The sequence below is a fragment of the Calidris pugnax genome, unplaced genomic scaffold, assembly GCF_001431845.1.
Source record: "Calidris pugnax isolate Ruff unplaced genomic scaffold, ASM143184v1 scaffold28, whole genome shotgun sequence".
NCBI lineage: Eukaryota > Metazoa > Chordata > Aves > Charadriiformes > Scolopacidae > Calidris > Calidris pugnax.
This window is the reverse complement of record NW_015090842.1, coordinates 4,102,552-4,121,375: the sequence shown is the minus strand read 5'-3', so window position 1 is coordinate 4,121,375 and position 18,824 is coordinate 4,102,552. Positions and strand designations below refer to the sequence as shown.

General features: G+C 38.3%; 1 protein-coding gene across 1 annotated transcript in view; it reads left to right on the top strand.

Moving 5' to 3' along the window:
• ADAMTS18 (ADAM metallopeptidase with thrombospondin type 1 motif 18) overlaps positions 1-18,824 on the top strand; it is a 185,420-nt gene that overhangs the window by 55,038 nt on the left and 111,558 nt on the right. The window contains exon 3 of the mRNA XM_014942567.1: positions 587-689. The gene's annotated coding sequence lies outside the window, so the exon portion shown is untranslated. The remainder of the gene's footprint in view (positions 1-586; positions 690-18,824) is intronic.

The window sequence follows — 18,824 nt, the reverse complement described above, 5'->3', positions numbered from 1 at the left end:
AAAAAGTAGTTACATAATGTGTGGTTGATTTTTATCTGAAAGCTGTTAAGTGACTATCCTGATGTTCAGGACAACAAACTGTAGATGAAGAGGTTTCAGACAAGCAGTACACTGCTGTTCGTATGTCTTTTAGGTAATGCTGTCATCATGCTCCTTAAGGACTGAGGAGGTAGCTCCTCCAGGCTGCTCTCAATGGCGCACAATACAATGGGGAGACAACACATTTAAATGCTCTCAGTCCCTTTGCCACAGCATTAATTCTCGGAGCAGAATTCCCATTATACTTACTTTGGTGTCTTACACTTTCATACTTATATTTTACATAAGACGAAGATCAACACCTTTTCTGAGTCCTCTCAGCTGTCTAAATTCAAGTATTTTGGACCTCACTTTTCTTGATCTGCCCTCAGATAACAAATATTCTGATGTCAGTGTGAGCTTCTGGTACTCTTCTGCAACTGTATTGAAATCCCTCTCCTTGCTGTTAATTGTAAGACGCTGTGCCCACATATTGTTCATTCTATGACTTCTAGGATCTATGTTTGGATTGGACTCTACCTTTATTTTACAAATTAATCATTTTCAGATTCTGTCAAAGAGCTTCTAACACGGGGCAGTTGCTGGTAACCAACAAGTACCAACCCTCCCTCATCGGAATTTCCAGAGACCATCATTCCACTCGGAGCTCGGTAAGCAGCACGGGGCACATTTCCCTTTCTTTGACTAGCTGTAAGTGAAGGCCTGAAAGGATGTCTTGATTCTTCTAAAAGCAAGATTTATTTGCATGAGGAGTGGCAAAGGGACCAAAGGGAGTCGTACTGGCTATTTGTGGCAGAAATAACTTTAGCAATAAAAGGAGGGTGAAAGGATTAATTCTAAATGGCAGAAGCTGTTCTGTAGAGGGTAGAGAGCAGCGGGGACACGTGCAAGTGGCCTGTGGGAGCGTCAGAACACAAGCTCATTTTAAAAAGTCCAAATATCTGTTGCACAGACAGGAGTACTAAACTCCAATGCTTTTCTTTTATGTCCAAATGAACGCTTTTACTGAAAAGAAAAAGACATTGCTAGAATTCAAGTCCTTTGTGGAAGCAGGAAAATTGTGGGATGATGGTGTCTCAGAGTCCAAGGGACACTGAGAACTACAGAGGATAGTTTTTATTTGAGAGCAAGCCTGGTTATTTAGTGGAAGTCTTTTACTTCAAATTTTTCTTGGAATCCTCAATAGTTGAACATGTTCCTCCAGGCGTAATACATCACAAGGGAGACTGGACTTCATTGTACAAACCAAACAGCTTTACAGCCTTATATGCACTAATTTTGCAAGACACTTAGTTATAGGCTATGCTTTGCTGTCACGCTGGAAAATGGCTATTAAACATTGGCTTTAAGACCTTTAAGCTTTAAGAAATCGGTTCTTATACATTATGTTTACATGTAGTTTGCAGGTAGGTTTGTAGATGGTGAGCCCAATCCACGTGTTGCTCTTCCATCACGAGTGTCTGTGGTGGATCCCCGAATCTCGTAGTTAAGAAACTTGTAGCTTGGTTTAGTGCTCATTTAAATGACTCATACTCACGCAGCTAACACTAAATTAAACCCTAAGTGTGGAGGTAAAGCAATTATTGAGGTACCACCCCTGGGACTCAGCAGCTTCTGGATTATTTCAAGACGTAGGTTAGAAGGAGGCAAATGCAGTTCACCACTGACAATGTAAGATGGCTCTTGGGAACATGCACTAAATGGGAACATATCCAGATGTTGGACTCCCAGATGTGTGAGTCATTGTGGAATAATCATCCAATCAATCAATTTGTGTAAAAGCAGGAATGAAAAGAAAAGGCAAACAGTATATAAATGTGAGTTGGAAATTGAAATTCAGTGGGCTGTAAGGCACAAGGATGGTCCTGTCAGTGTACAGGACACTGGCTGTATCATGTCTGGGAGGCTCTATGTAAGAAAGTCAGTGTTACTAGACAGGGAAAGGAAGGCAAAGTTTAGCTTCTCGCTTGTGTGTTGATGTTTAACAACAGTAAATAGAAATGAGATGCAATGCATGAATGACTGTCTGTCCAGTTTGCTGAAAATCAGATCCTTTGTTTACAAACTGCCACAGAATCACCATAGATTAGTGACGTTTAGAAATCACCACTTCCATTCTGTATTTTTATGATTGATTTTTTTCTAATTTGTATTTTCTGAACCCATTGCAGTCACATTCACTATGATATCAATACAAATACTTGCATTTTAAACCATTTATAAGCAAAAATGAATGAAAGAAAAACATGATGGTACTTTCCTTGACCTAACGTTTACATAGAAAGTTTTTCATTTTGACATGACTAGACAGATACCAAATGCCAAATGGCTTTAACTAACATCAATACACAATTAGCAGTCTTTGTAATTAATCAGGGCAGAAAATTGGAGACAAGGATGTAACACAGGCTTCTCTCAGCCTTAATGTCCACTCTGCAAAAGTATAAAGTTTTTCCCTCCTCTTCAGACAGTTTTCAAAATGGCTCCTGCACAATTCCAAGATGACAATTACTATTGTTGCCGTTCATTCAAAGATCTGTCAATCTTTGAAACCCAGTCATTATTTTTGTTCAAAGGCAGGAAATACTAATGAGGTTTGATTTCACCAGTCTCCATGGGACTACTTGCATATAATTCTCCTCACAAGATAAACTCACAATATGAGTTTATTTTGTGAAATATAAACTTAGGTGTAAGACATGAGAAACAGTAGCTGAGAGATATCCATAATTGGTCCTAATATTGTGGCAAAGATACTCCAATAAAATCTTCAGCCCAGCCATATCGTTGCAGCCTATTTCTGGATTTATTTTAGGTCTTTAGGTGATTTTAGGTCTTTAACATGCCATTTCAAGCCCATGGAATAGAAAAACACATTCTGTTTAAGAAACACTTTAGAGTCCTGGTATGGTTGTATTTCACTGTAAGTGTTTTATATTTCTTCTGGTACAAATTATAAAACAAAAGCTACACTTATTTTCTTACCCCTCACTGGAGTTCAGTCAGCAAAACCAAAGATGTTTACTACTTGAAAATTTAATTGGAATTTAAAAAAAGGTGTTTGCAGTGAATTACTATATTCACAGCTGAACTGTGTTGCTGTGCAGTTTTTTGTGTGAGAGAATCATAGAAGGTTTTCAGAGTTCAAGTTTTTAACTGTTTTTCCACTGATAATTCTTATGGTCTTTCAGAATGACTCGCTTATCACTCACCAGTGTGATTTAGCATTTAACATTCTGACAGCTAATGTTTCTTAGTCCAATCGAAAAGGTCAGAGAACAATACATTACTAAAAAGTCAACTGTAATTAGGTTACTTGCAATGTAAATTATAGCTACTTTAGTTGAAATGAAATGTAATTAGATTGTTGTTCATGTAGTAGTCATTACACATTTCTGAATTTCTCCTTTTAAAATGTGGATTTAGTGTGTTTTTAGTTTAATAGCTGAAGGATTTTCCATGTGGCTGGTCCTATTGCACAGATTTGGCTTTAAGCTGGGATCAGAAGAAAAAATATAATCATGTATAAGAATTAATTACAGCTTTAGTGGATAAGCTAACTTTAAAAGATACAGGCAAATCTGTACTCATCAAATAGTGATTTTTTTCAAGCTTCTTTGTTGATTGTCTTTGTTGTGGGAAAGTATGAGAGACATTTCAGGAATGACAACCTGATTGCAAAGATAAGTACCAGAAAAGATTTGATCATGTCATTGATATTGATGGGAAAATATAACTCGGGGTTTCATGGGGATTGACTTGATGGGCAAGCTAAAGTGCATGTGTAAGGATTAGGCTTGTCAGTGGGAAACACTAAGTCTGGTCATTACAGTTAGCTCTTTCACAGTACAGAGGCAACTGAACATTTGTAAATCTTTGGTCCTTGCTGAATAAAAATGAATGATTTCAGTCGAACTGCCGTCTTAGCTGTAAAATATCAGAGCTGTCAGAAAGGAGCAGTGATTGGTGACTGCAGAATGATACAAATCCATCTGCCTCTTGGGCACTGGGAAAACACTAGGATAGTCTGCCTAGACCATGAGACTACCACAGAAATGACCATATTGTATAATATCATTCCTTTTTTCAAAGTTAATGAGGAAGTTAATGACTTTGCTTTATAAAACTGCACAGAAGAAAAAATACTCAACTCATTGGAAAAATGCATATGTAAAATTTCTGGATTTCTTCTTTACCTGAAGAACTGCATAAATTTTTTCTAGCTGGTCACTGCTCTGAGAGGGAAAGCAGAGGCTGTATAGCCCACGCTGAAAGGTTTCAGTGCCTTTTGAACCATCTTTGAAATCTCCCAACTATGATTGTCATCGAGGGCTAGAGGGACTCTTCCTCCAAAAAAGCCAGCCTCAGGAGAGCTTCCCCAGTTACACCAACCCTCCATTCCTAGGATTTCCTTAGGAAATCCGGTCAGTGGTGCCAGTTGGTGCCCAGGGTCTGAAATAATCACTCCTAGCTTTTTTTTCTGGAAGGGAGTGGTATGATAGCTTTATGCTTAATTGGCATAGGGTCTTCAAAAAGGGACTCTTAATGTCTCAAGGCCCCAACGAGGTCTTTATGCCCCCATGCAACTCAGAAGAAGGATGAGAGAAAGAATCTGAACCTTCAGTCATCTAACATTCAGGTTTGGGAGTCGTGTCACACCAAAGTGCAGCCTCATCTTGTTTACACCATACTCTCAATGCAATTCTTTCTGCTTAATCAATTGCAGACACCATATTTCTGTGTTTCATGTGGTATGTCATTACTGATTTTATTATAGCTCAGAAACATGTAATTTTGTATTATATTAATATGGCCCCAATGGGAAGGATATTCTGCACTGCTTGGTGTGTGTCATAAAAGCTGTGGTCCCCCAATGAATGCTCCATTTGTTATCAGTAATTATTCAGTAATGACAGAACACTAGTGGTGGCTTAAGGCTCAAAATGCAGAAGTATTTTTAATCTTTTCCAATATAGTAAAACTTTGGGATATAAACAGAGTTCCTTAGCTCCATGCAAAGTTAGGTCTTCAACACCAATAGGAACTTCCAGAGAGCCCATGGCCGTGCAGAAGTTTGAAAACAAAGCTTGAGGAAAGGAACGTCCGTTTTCAGCTTGTGCCTCATTATGTAATTGCTTCTTCATCCAGAACTCTAATTCAAGTCTAATTTGTAAGATATATGTTTGAGTTATTTCCCTAATAGGGACAAGGAAGTCAACACAATACCAGTGGTTTCTATTGCACAAGTAACTCGTTTCTAAAGCATGTACAAAACCCAGCGTCTTGGTTAAGCGGGCTGTGCGGTGTAGGTGCGCCTGACTTCAATCACGGGAGAGTTCCCGTTCACTGGTCAACTGCAGGGGGTCACAAACCAGTCCAGAGGATCTTACTGCCTCTGTGCTCCTGCAAGTGCATTTCTACTCATGATTACAAAGAATAATATCTAAAGATCAAAGTAAAAGGGTAATTTTCAACCTTGTAGTGCTCTACAGTGGAGTCAATTACATGAATAATTCAATGTATCACAGGCATGCATTGTAAAACCCAGGCAGAGGAAGTACTTTTGTGATAACAGCCCTGAGTTGTGTCTCTTTGCCCAAAGTGCACTGGGACTGAGAGCTTATGCTGTTATTTTAAATCAGTGTTCTTTTTGAAGTTTTCAAACAGTTTTATCCTACAGATTACAGGAACAATGGTACCTGTGTTGCACTATATTACAGCAGCACTTTGAAGGGGTAAGCAAACAGCTGAGGAGTTACGTTCTAAGAAGCCATCAGGAACAGACTGGATTTGGCAGTAAACGGCCACCCCATCTTCTCCAAGGTTTCCTTGTACTCCTTTGCCTTCCCTGAAGATCAAGCAGTTTAATGGCTTCTGATCCCATTCCTGGACATCCTTTCAGATTCACAAGTAACCTAGAAAAGGCAAGAGGGAATCTCAGATAACCCCATAATTGTGAAAACAGATAAGAACCTTTATCTTAAAAAACCTATCCTACCTGTGCAAGATAAATAAGGAGATCATGTTAAATTCACTTCAGCTCCTCTTCTACACTCCTCTACCTTCATTTTAATCCTCATTACTGATGTCTGTATTAGGAGTGTTGTACCATAGCAATCTAGTGCTATGGCACAAGAAAAAAGATGCAAAATCAGGAAATGTTCCTTTCTCTGCCTTATCCTGACTTTTGAGATCTTGGCATGCTATTGACAGTCAGAAAGAATATGTAGTCAGCTGTACCTTCTCTCCAACAACAGGCAAATGAGTATGCTCTTCAGTTAAAGAAAAAGCTGGCCCATGAAATTCCTTAATAATAATAAAAAACTCTCACAAGCAAGGAAACAATTTTTTCTCCATAAGGATAAATTAATTTAAAACATGTTGTAGGGTGTGTCTCACATGCTCTAATGGGTATGTCAGACACATGACATTATTTAGTATTACGCAGCACAAGGCATCATCTTTAAATCAAAGTGTCGGATGGCCCATATTTTTGCTTGACATGTAGCAGATGCCATTTGCTTACATAAATCTTCAGCTGACATTATAAGCTACAAGAATAGGCACAGAACTGAACACAGAATATTAGAGTGTGCTTTGCAAGAAAAGGTGTTCATTACCAGGAGAAGAGGAGTCTGAACTGTATCAGTTCTAATGCCAGCTGTAGGCAACTCCATCAAGCAGAGCTCTCAAACTGCCATCCTTCTCTTTGAAGGAAGCTGAGGCAGGTGATGATGTTTACTTGAAGTTCTGATTTATTTCCCTGGTCAAAATAAAGGAGCAGAAGTAAAGGCTTTTCCTTTCATCCTCCCTACCAGCTGGATCCTTATGAAGATAGCCACAGTCTTTAAATGTAATCTTCCTTGTTCTCTTGGCACATGCAAGAAAATCCCAGTTGCTTGTAATCAGGAGCCAAATCTTCCAATTTAAGTACAGGAAGAAGATACAGGGTAAACCTTTCCAGCAGGAGCTGTGTGAGGATGGAAGGAGCGGAGCAGCAACAGCGTACAGCATGCTAGAGCTCCTGCTGCAGTGGACTGAAGGGAATATCAAAGCTCTGGGCAGCAGCCGTTCCTAAGGAAGCCAAGGAGATGGCAGTATTTTAGTGGAGGAATTAAATGTTGCTGTTGAAAAATGGAAAGTGTCTGATTTGCAATTCTAAGAGCATCAAGACAATAGTAGGTCAGTGGAGAAGTGGAGCATGGCTGTGGCTAAAGGAGATGAGTACTGGTGTTCACAGTGCTGAAAAAATTGGTCAAAAGTCTTCAAGCCGAGCTTTTGTGAGGTCACCCCATTGACCTCAGCTGGGTACTAGGAGTGCTGCTGGAACAAAAATTCATTGCTGCTTCCTTTTGAAACTTTCTGCTAGAGTCATCCCCAAAACAATAAAGGTTTGTTCATTAATCAACTTTCATTAAGAAAACTGATTTCCTAGAGTTTTTTGCTCTTTTTTTCCCTTTCTTCTTTTACCTCTTTTCGCCTGTACACACATTACCTCAGGCATTTGTATGTTCACTGATCTTTTCAATATTCATAAAGCAAAAGTCATACATAGCCTATGGGGAAGTACATACCCATTCATATATTTTTTAGGGTGAAGTACAGACACAGACCTTTTCTGAAATGTTGAAGAATCTTTATTCTGTGCAAATAGTTATCACACATGACACAGACACTCAATTGTACTCACAGTCATAGTGTTCTCCCAGTCACTTCGCCAGGCACAGATTTAATGTTGACACTAAAGAGGGGAAAGAATGAGCACACAGAGTCTCCAGGATGTTCTTTAAGACAGAAAAGAAAGGAAAAGCAAAGATAATGAAGGAAAAAATTAAGAAAGGATAAAGAGAGAGGAAAATGTTAATAGAAAAAGCAGAAAGCAAGCAAGCTGCTGTGTAGAATCTGTTTGTACACATTATTCCTTTAAAAGAGACTGCTAAATATTCTTCACAAAGAGTATGAACACAGCACAATGTACTGTACATGTCATACAATAAACTTTTAAAAGTCCATTTCAAGTCCTTGCTAAAACAAGTTTAGCAGTCTACAAACGAGAACGCTTTTAGCATTGCAACACCCACAGCCGTTTTATAGGTCCTGTGGCTTGGATCTCATTCTTGTTGGGGGTTACTCTTTATTTCTTATCCAGAGTGTTTACATCTTTGTGGTGTCGGCAATACAGACCCATCTTTATAAGACCAGCAAGAAAAAAAACAGCAATAAATCTCTGCAATGTGTTTTCAGTATGTCTATAAATCTGAAATATTTAAATGTATAACAGTCCTTTTCTTTGAAAACTGTGGATTGAAACTCACGAAAGGATGGATTACAATATTTTTATTCAAGATGATCTGAACAAAGATGAAGCTAATATTTTTCCTTGAATGTATCCTTGAAATTAAGGGGCACTGTGAGGAAAAAAAAACCCCAGTATTTTATTAAAGAAGTTGTTGGTTGTTTGTCACGATGGGACTGAAGCCAGAACTGTTCTTACAGAAAGAAGTATAGTTCACTGATAAAATTATATACCTATGTGTTATAAAAACACAGTAAAAAATTCAGCTGTTTAGATGAAAAAATGTAATAGGGACAGATAGATCTTTCTTCAATGTCTATGTTCATCATCTTAAATGCAATGGTATTCAGACAGGTGAATACAGATTCCTGTGAGTAATCTGTAAGTAGTTAGGGAGATTTCGTACAACTGGACATCTGTGCTGTATTTTTTTGATGAACTGAGATTTTAATCTCCTATTTTGATAAATGATCATATTTTCATAACAATGCAATGCCCAAAGGATCGAAAATTCATTGTGTTAAGCACCTTTAGAGTGTTCAGTGCTTTCTAGAGTAAAAACATATTTTCTGTCCAACAGAGATCTTTCTGAAAGGATGGGCCCAGAGACAGAGTGATAAATAGATAACTGGGGTTTGAAAGGCAGGAAAAAGAAAGACCCATACAAAAAAAAAAAACGACCTATAAAGCCAGGTGGATTTGAATAAATCAACATCTTCAGACTGCAACAATCTAGAGTGACCGGATAAGAGGTAGAATTACCTGGGTTGTCATTCTCTTCTGATCAACGAAGTGCTAACCTATCTTTTGATAAAAGAATCCTTCAAAAGATTCAAGATCAAAACGTCAAAACGTGCATCTTAATTTAACAGTGGTAGCATCCCCTCCTGTATGTTTGCCCTCTGTCATGTCTGCATCAGTACCCGAGTGCCATGAATTCCCTTCTGATGAGTGTGTGATTTGGGAGACTCACCACACAGTAAAGCCATTCTTTCTAATATGACTCTACTTCATATAATCCTTTCATGAATGAGAAATACATTACGTCATCTCTGCTCTGAGGCACACATGCCAGAGTGTGTGTGTGTACCTAATTTCCAAGAGATACCATTATTCCCAGTGCAAAATTTTAGTAAAAATCCAGTCGGTATTCAGCTATCTCCTCGGAACACCATCATTTTTATCACAAGTGCTTAACATACTGATTGTTCAGTCAAAATACAGGGCAGTCACTTGTCCTTAGCCCTGGTCTTGTGAGCACCTGGTAGAGATTTTTGCCCAAAACGGGACATACAGGTCCCAATTTTTCACACCCAACTTGAGGCAACCATGTCATACGTGTGAGTTAGATCTGTAGCATGTACATAGGTGCCTATATGAATAATGCATAGACATTTTCAGAGGTCAAGTCAGCCCACCAAAGATCTGGATGCGGGCCACCAAGGCGTTCCAGTTTTCAAGAATTTTTACAACAACAGCTTCAAAATATCAATGCAGAATTCATAAGCTGCACATAGACACAGATTCCACAAATAGTCACAAAAGGCCAACCCACACACCCAAATGGATATTTCCCAGCTGCTGGAGCAAGTAGGGTCCCCTGCTGCTATCTCTGTCTGTCTTAGCAGCTGGGAAGGAGGTTCCTGCTGCTTTGAGGAAAACTGTTCCTTTTTTCCACTTCTAGAGTGGAAAGAATGAAAGATTCCTAGAACATTTTCCCTATCTGAGAAGAGTCCCTGGCTGCCAATACAGCAAGAAGAGAGTCGGTCTTACTCTTTGGATGAAGAACCATCAATGACCTTGTCCTGCTTTAATTTGATTTCATGGGGACAAGAAAAGAAAAATGGAAGGGAAAAAAGAGAGTTAATATTGAACCTAAGTACTGATGGTACTTTAGAGGAGCTAGCACCTAATTCCAAGCATCCTAACTAATTGAGTGAATTGAATAAACAATTTTTGTGACTATCGTGGGTCAAATCCTGGAAAAACACATTAACAGATCTGTTTATGCCAGCATAAACATTTAAGTAAATCACTGTGTGTTATTACAATAGCATTGCATTTGAACTGAAGTTGTTAGAAATCCCCTTCAGAAATTAACCCAGTTATTCTTATTAGCAATTATGGCTTTTTGCAACCACATTCACATTAGTCATCTTAGAAATACAAATATTTCTAATTAGCAAAATGGCAATAAAAGTAAACAAATTTGTGTATTAGGTTAGTGGCTGGAAGCGTGTTTTTCTCTCAGCTCTGATCAAACTTTGTGTTGCCACATTAGCTTTCAGAAGGATTGCATATAGTGGTTTGCCAGGAGATTTGCTCGACGTACAGTTGTACAAGTGCTTCTGTACTGTTGAAAACAAGAAATGACAGGAATATGTTGTAAAAATGTATCCTCTCTGTTGGGAGGGTTTTTATTACACATACATTTAGTCCAAATAATTTTAAACTTACATTTCCACCAAGGCTCATCTTTGCTTTAACAAGTGTTTTTTATTAACTGGAATGATGGGGTTTTCATTTTGAACTGAAATCTCCTTTTTGTGTTTTCAAAAGGACATATATCTGAAGGCTTATTTTTAAAGCTGAAATGCAATATGTTGAAAAAGCAGTTGTGAACTCTTTTTCTGTAATTGAAAAAATACATGAGTTAGGTTTTAAAGTGTGAAGAATGATACAGCTACTATCTGTGCTGACTCAGGCCAACTTGCTTCCATGCTGGTATGACCTTCAAGAGGAGTTAGAAAAATCACTTGAGGAGAAGAGAATTTCTGTCTAAAAATGTGAGTCAAAACTTTTCATTGCTGTATGCAAAATATCAAGTGTAATACATGTTATCATTTTGATCTTAACATAGCTTTTTTCTAATATTAGACTACATCAGGATCCTAAAAGCATACTTTTATTTCAGTGTTGGAAATTATGCAGTAATAAATTATTCTTTGTTTAAAAAATGTAATGAGAAGCAAGTGTCATTGCAACTATGTTACTATAACACACTGCATTTTTTATTGTATTTGGCTCTATGTTAGTAATACCCAGTTCCAAATGGATTTCTTTTCCTCTATGGCTAAATAGTACTTAGGGATCAGAATGGCCATAATGATCTGAATGGTCATAAGAAAAAGTAAAACATTTTTATTAGTCAGACAACTTTGGTCAGTTTTTAAAGACATATAATCCACCCTGATTAAGTTCAAAGGATTAATATGGCTTTGTGTTCCAGAATTGTCCCTGCAAGTCCCCAGGTCAGCCAAGAATAGTATGTAGACAGATCTGCCAGTCTGAAATGGTTCTAAGTGAACTTCCTGCCCGTGCTCAGCTTAGCTTGGTTTAACTTGGTCAAAGTCAACTGTTTCAGTAATGTGCAATTTACAGAAGAAATGCACAAAAATTACACAAATGTATAGTTTTGAGTAGTATATTCATTAAGGAAGTGGTTATTTATTTTGACAAGTTGCATAGGTTACATAGTGAGCATTGTTGGCAAATATGCTTTAAAATAGACTTCTAATTGATGACTGCCAGTGTCTTGTTCCAGACTTACTGGAGAGAAGGCATAGGGCTGCTGTGTTAAATATTTTGGCAGTTCCCAAAAGTTCTTCTGATATATGGCAGTGTGTGGCCTGTGTCACATGGTGTCACAGTGTGTAGGACTGTCATATGGTCAATTACTTGTCTACAAGTCTACGTGTCTACAGATGCTGGGATGCTATGCCATAGACAAGTGCTCTGTATGTGGAAGGCAGTTTATCTGCTGGTCCCACTTACTTTCACAATCTCCTATTTTCATGGGTTGTAACCATCTTTCACAGATATTTTAGTACATCTCTTACCTCTTACATGCTGGAAAAAAGGGGTATTGAAATCCCTTCTCAGACACTTTACTACTAGTGTCCATTCTTGTTGGATTTTACCAGTTCCAAAGAAGAAAAACCAAAGATCACATTACATGTATAGTCCAGAAACAACACAAACTTGGACAATTTCGTGACCAGGACCCACACCGATTTCTCCAAGTAAGCAATAAGGAAGGATATCATCATCATCATCATCATCATCATGCTGTACTCAAGACCACACCATCTGTTTCCTCAGATTCATACTCCATAATCTAATGATCAAGATCAATGTACATTATCACTCATCTGAACAGCTGAGTGAATGACATAATGCATCCCTGCCAAATCCCTTTCCTGATGTTGGGCTATTTTGGATTTTAGTACCTTTTATTATATGGACTGCATTTTTCTGCTTATAATAGGGAATTGACAAAGTTCACTAAAGAAATATCAGGAATGTCTGGTTTCAGCAGACTGGCAAGCTCCATTAAAATTGTTTAAAGTAGTTTTTTACTCAGTAGCTGAAGAGCAGTGTCACTTGCTGGGTAAAATTTTTACTTTTTCATTGATTGACCTGCAAAGGAATGGTGCTATTGTGTTCCATAACTGGAGTTCTGCAAATAGTATAAACTTCATGTTGTGAAAACGTAGACAAATAATCTCCTAATAATATCCTAATAATATGGAATCTACCTTATTACCTGATACTACTCTATGGTGACCAGCACAGGCAGCATCTTCAGTAGTAGGTGGTTCTGTACCACCTGTGCTAAACGACTGTCTTGCTAATTTATTGCTGCACCATGGAGTTCAAAGGCCAGAAGGATGCCAAGACCTGCCATGGTTGTGCCTTGCTACCTCCCAGTTAACCCTGTGATTTAAGCTGGCAAGTATTTCCGTACACTCCATCAAAAAAATGGCACTTCTTCAACTTTCTCTCTTCTGCCTGACCAACCTTATTCATAGTTTGGGCTGGTTGATGGCAATCTGTTCAGACTATACAGGCGTATTTTCTTTCCTCAGACAGGTGGAACAGTCTGAAACCACCTGAAGTCGGTAGCACAGGGGCCATAGTGCAAACTTTTGGCTTGCAGAGGAGTCTCATGGCTGCTTACAGAAACAGTGTCTCCGAGATCTGTGTAATTTCAGATCAGAACTGCTTTTATTAGTGAGTGAGTTCTGGGTTGTTAGACAAAAAAAGGTGATTCACTTGGATGGTTGAAAGAACTACAGCTCTTCTGTAATGAATTCATTATTAACACAGTGAGAGACAGAACCAGGCAGTTTCAAATTCACAAATCATCTGTCTTTTTACTAGTATCTGTGGTTTTTGGCACCCCATGAGCAGGCCCCGTTCCCCTGGAGACACTCTTTAATAATGCTCAATAATGCATCTGTTATTATGAGAAGGATGTTGAGAGTTTTGAACACAGCAGCTCAGCTGAAGCAGCTGTTGCTTCAGAAACAGCAAAAGCAGAAAAAAAGGACATTTGAAATTTTTAAATATATGCTCCCATGTGGTCTATTTCTCAGCCCCAAAAGGGGCCTTTGCATTGCAGCTGCCACCTGTCTGCAGTGGGGGAAGCTTTATAAAGGGTTGTCCTGGAGCTGCATTTGGCTGCCCATTTCAGGCCGCAGCCAAAGCCAACTGTTGAAAACCATTGTGAAGAGTGAATTCAGCTATTTCTCCCTGCTTAGATTTCTCATGACCCTGATCTTCCACCGGGGCTGGCAGTTAGAGTGAGTGACATGGTGAATCTTGGCCAATGAAAAGCCTAGCAATCTCCAGAAACAAATATAATTACCTGGCTGATGATAGGTATTTGAGTCAAAGTGCCACAGGAAACAGCAATTATGATTTCACAGAAAAATGAAGTGTTGGTAACTGCAGCAGAGGCCTGAATATCAGCCACGTAATGATCCTTGGAACGGGATCTCTTGTAGGCATCCACCAGGTGTCTTACATGGTGAGAGGGTCCACCTGATTCAATATGAGAATATGAGAACAACAGTGAGGCTGGTTAACAACTCTCTTGAAAGGATGCCAGTAGAGGATTCTATGGATAAGCTGTGTATATCTTCCAAATTCTGTGCTTTATTGTATACAACCCAACTGCCATATTCTGTGGCCTGTAGCACTGCTTTTTCTGAATGGCAGATATTGAGTTCAGATTCTGCCTCCCCCTTCAACCCACTTTCTCATATTTAGTAACACCACACTCCTTAGTGAATACAGCTAACTCAGCTGTGACTCTTAAGGAGCGGTGAAAATCAGTTCTATAGGAAGTCTTGTTTTTAAAGCTGTTTCATATAAGATTTTATATCTAACTTCTTTAAGTACGGAGTGGAAAAACTGAACCATAATTCATGCAGTAGTTCCCTTTCTCTGTGTTTTGAAAGTGTAAATCAAGGGTAAGATTTATACAAATAAAAACCAGCAAGTGCCCGTTAACACAGAGGGTGTTGGAATTCTGGATTTGCCACACTGATGTGTAGAGACCAATGGGAGTCATATATATTTTAATGCATTTCGAGTCATTTCTAGAATTCAAGAGCAAGTATCCTGTCCCTATTGCATATTATTTTGTTTATCTTCCTTGACTTCTCCAATTAACACACATGGCCATGCTTGAAGTTATGGCTTTTACAGACCCATGTGGCTTTATATTGACACAAATTGCAGCTCAGAAGAAAAGGGAAAGGAAAATTTATAGTTCAGCACAATACTGTATGCCAAAATCTAAAAATGGTTTAAGACAGCTTCTTAAATAGTCATACTTCAAACAGCACGCTCAAGTTCTGAGGCCAGAAATGTTAGATTTTTTTGTACTTCACCAAATTCTGCGGAAATAAATTAGGTTTTTTTAAAAAATCAGACAATTATTGGAGAAAATGCTTGACAATTTTCATCCAGTCTCAGAGCTGCCAGTTCTCACAATATTGGGATTTTTAAAAATAATTCCAGCTCCTAGAGCAGGATTTACTATAGATTCCTAGTTTTTATTTTATTTTTCAAAGATAACTTCATTGTCCTTTTAACTGTGGAAATAAAATGTAAATGTGAATGCTTAAGGCTAAAAAAGTTGAAAACAAATTTCATAGTACTATTCTAAAACTATGATGCTTAAAGTTAACTCCTTCATTTTAGGGATCTAACTGCAGATCATGTCTGTAGCTGATACCAGGTGTGTCATTTGGTTATATCCATGCTTAGGTGTGTCGCAGCCACACAGATATTGGAGAACAGTGCTGGAGAGAGTTCCTTTTAATACTGCAGAGAGGAATAATCCAAGGTTTGGGGCCAGTCCTTGAGCACCAGTGGTAGGATTCTCTCTGTGTGTTCTGTCTCTGGCACAGACTCAGGCAGTGTCTTACCCTGCCCAGCCCCTCGCTGCTGCTGCAGACTGACCTCCTGCTCATCCCTGGACACAGGAGAAGGCAGCTGGGTGCTGGGGCAGCATGTGCTGTCTGGAGAGTTTACCCCAACCTTTGCTGAGCAAAATGCTGTGGGATAGGTGGAAATAAGCAGTTGTCTGTGATAAGTGTGTGAAACAGCTGGAATTGCCACACTATTCTCTTTTTAGTGACACACCATACATTAACTATCTCATTTTGTCGGGACATAGACTGTACTTTCGATACTACAATGACATGAAGAAGTAGTAAAGCATGAAATACAAATCTATGCATAGGAGAAATAGATTATTCTGCAAAAATGAAATACTGTCTGATGGCAATGTTGGTACATGACTTTCTGAACTTACACATCATGTACACGGAGAAGATACTGGGGATAAGTAAGATCCCATAATTGCTGGGGAATTATTCCAATTTTCAGCTATTTATTCTTCCTTATTAGTCTCAACTCATTCATTTTAATCCACTGTTTCCTTTCCTTCCTAATAATTTTTGATGTTAATCTGTGTTAATACCATGTATTTATGCATTTGAAACATGTATTCTAAGGTCTTACATAGCTCTGGCTCTCTGCTTACTCTGCTTCTTATTATGTTTATTTTTACATGTGTGTATGTATACCTACGTATACACATACACATTTAAATATTTATGAATACATAAATATGTAAGTTCTGTATAGATATGTATAAATACGTCTATCTGTATGTATGTGTGTGTTTAATTGCTGTGTGATTAAGTCAAAAGCTGGATACATACCTATCTAGTTTTTGCCTTTTGTGTGCACGTCTTTCCTTAAAAAGGGAATATATCGAGACATATGTTTGCGTATGCACAAACACTAAGAACTGTGCAAAATGAGGTAGCACCATTTTAAAAATAAACAGTAGGAAGCTCAGACTGCTGCCCTAAATATTTTTGTATAACTTGAATACATTTGTGCAAAAAATAATTTTCCATTGCTGTGGAGATTTTGTGTAGGTTTAAGTCAATAAAATCTGGATAATCTCATTAGGATCAATGGATTGCTACAAGGATTTAGTTAAATATGAACATAAATCTTTCTAGAATTAGGAATATATATTAATTAAATTATAAAGAACAGACATGTATTTGGCTGGATGTACTCAAACTGAAATCATTTTTTCACGCTGTAGCAAACTTTGATCCTTTTTCTATGCGTCATTTAAACCCATTGGAAAATGGCCTTATAGTTGAAACCCTGATATAACTCTAATGTGTTGTATAATTGTTCATTTTAGTTAAAACTGAGGGCTAGGTGAATTGTTTTGTTTTGCTTTTTGCCCTAAGGATTGTCTAGGACTTAATCAGACTTACTGGTTTATTTCCATATCAAAGTTAAGTAGTAAGTATTTTATTAACAGATGTCTGCATCAAAAACTTCCATTTGGATACCAGCCCTCAATCCAAAGTCTTATTGCAGAGTAAGAACAGCTCCTGTACTGCAATCATAACTTTCATTGTTCTCAGACAGGAACCCACCAGTGCCCCACTTATGAATGTTCTTACATATTTCCTCCAAGGAATAATTGCAAAACAATCAGAGCACATCTAGATGGGGCTCAGAGTTGAAAACTTATAAATCACTCTTGTCAACATTTTCCATCAGTGGTTGATTTATGATATGACCTAGTGCTATAATGACACAGGGATCCCAATTTGTAATCATCCATACAGTAGAAGCGAGACTCAACATTATGGAAAAGCAAAAAAGCACTTTCTGATGAGTTGATTAAATGTGCTGAAGGAAAATATACCATAGACAATCCATCAAATATTGCAGAATGGAGTTTTACAAGCCAACATGTGGAAGAACTGTTTGTGTTCCAGTAAAAAAGGAAGATGAGCTAAAAATTTTACAGCCTTACTACAGCACTGCATATACTGTACGCTGGAGCACAGCAGTGGTTTGGGGACGCTATCTAAACTAGTCTTCCTGATTAATTCCTTTTTAGAAATGTTTTTTCTCTCTGAAAACAAACATATAGAGTGAAGCGTCATCCCCTGAAGAGAAGCAAAACCGTGGAGTCACCTCACTTACTGACTACAATGGCCCGTTAAGTAATTTATTTCATGCTCCTGAATAGAAGCTGATTTCATTCTCTGTGAATGGAGATTGATTCAGTATAATTATCCTCTCTAGAGCTTTAAACAAACCAGCTTTAAATATTTTAAGTGATGTGGCTTTTATCACTTCCTTTGGACAATATTTTCATTGTCTAACAGATCTCATTCTGAATTTTCTTCTGATATCCTGCCTAAATTACTTAACCACACATCATTATCTCTTATTCTACTTAGTTAAAATTCCTTATAACAAGCCCTGTCAATTACTGTTGCCGGGAGCTGCTGCTTCAAATGTTTCAGTAGAGATCATATAGCTAAAATCTTTCATCAAAGAAGGCATTCCCGCAGGTATTAAAGCATTTGGCATTAAAAAATATATAAATTTCACAGATCATCTCACTTTCTAAGCTTATATAATAATCCTTAATTCAATTAAAAGGACCCTATCATTTATAGCTATTGCAAAATTGAAGATTGATCTAATGATAAGGAAGATATGCTCCTCTGGTAGCACTGGGGACTGGGATAGCCAGTGGGAAAACCTCCTGCTGGGTATTGAAGCATTTGTCACCAAGTGCCATGATTTATCTACAAGCACCGTTCCTCTCCTGCAGCTGTGGGCAGAAACAGGTCTCTTTCTGTTCTGGCAGTCATCGAGATTCATGATTGCTCTGTCTGATGGCCATGGGGTCTTAGAAAAGCAATCCCGCTTTCCTGATGAAAAGGGTAAATGAGGCAGGAAGCCTGACTGATGGAGAAGGGAGGGAGCTGGGAAGCTGCAGGGTCAGATTCAGGCACTTTCCAAGCAGAAGGCAGATGGGTCTGGACTGTATTGGCCAGGTTAAGACTTGGGAATATCAGATACGGGTGAAAAGAAGAAAAGGCTGATGACAGCTCGTTGAAAATGGTTACATTAGCTTTTACGCTGCAGTAATCATGTTCTGGTTTGCTGATTAACTTACGGCTGCTTGACCAAAACCCCCGATGTGCATATCCACCCTCATTACCCACATGCCATTGAGAGATCTCTTTTTACATGGGTACTCATTAGACAGACCACAGTCTGAATCCCTGGAACTTAAACAACCATATTATTTGCATTTTTGTCAAGATAGTACACAGTAAATGTCAGAATCTCC